Source organism: Nicotiana tabacum, chromosome 22 (genome assembly GCF_000715075.1).
Source record: "Nicotiana tabacum cultivar K326 chromosome 22, ASM71507v2, whole genome shotgun sequence".
Lineage (NCBI taxonomy): Eukaryota > Viridiplantae > Streptophyta > Magnoliopsida > Solanales > Solanaceae > Nicotiana > Nicotiana tabacum.
In genome coordinates, this window is record NC_134101.1 from 214025028 (window position 1) to 214025798 (window position 771).

The 771-nt window shown below is 38.7% G+C and overlaps 1 non-coding gene across 1 annotated transcript; it reads left to right on the forward strand.

The window, feature by feature from the left end:
- The first annotated feature begins 315 nt into the window (after positions 1 to 315).
- LOC142176965 (small nucleolar RNA R71) lies at positions 316 to 422 on the forward strand. The gene has a single exon (XR_012705757.1). It is a non-coding gene; the product is annotated as a small nucleolar RNA R71 (small nucleolar RNA).
- The last annotated feature ends 349 nt before the right edge of the window (positions 423 to 771 follow it).

Genomic DNA, 771 nt, shown 5'->3' on the forward strand with positions numbered 1-771 from the left:
ACTCCACGAGCACACATATGGCTAATTAATGCTTGGTGTGCATAATCCTCCATTTATTATGTCAACTATGTGCACCAGCTTATGTCCTGACTCATCAATCTTTTTAGTTAGGATACTCAATTGCGTCATCATCGTAGCCATATTCTCAGCCATGGAGTTGTTTGGTTCTAAAGCTACTGAGTGAACTACAAGAATGATTGTAGAGTCTCTTGTCATCCATTTTGAGTTTTGAACCATTTTATCAAGTAAGACCTTGCATTCCTTGAATGATTTGCTCATTCTATGTAGAACCTTTGCCCCAACATCTGATCTGGAATGCCATGATGTGGACACTTAACCATCATACCTTTGAACCTCTCCCACGTTTCTTGCAATGTATCAATTAATTTTTGCATGAAGCTCAATATCTCATCAACTTGCTTGGCAATCTTATTGAGTGGGTAGAACTTATTCAGAAACTACTTGACTAATTCCTACCAAGTGGTGATGGAGCTTATGGGGAGCGAACTAAGCCAAGTCTGAGCCTATCCCGTCATTGAGAATGGAAACAACAACCTTATTGCTTCCAGTGTCACATTTGGTTGCCTTTGCATGAAACATATTGACAGGAAAATTTTTAAATGATGTTGAGGATCTTCAATGTAATACCCCGAGAATAGTCAATTGTTCTGCAACAAATGTAGTATGTTGTTTGTGATTTGAAATGATTTCACTTGTATCTGAGGGACTGCAATTACGATTGCTAGATTTTCAGTGATGGGTTGTGCCCAA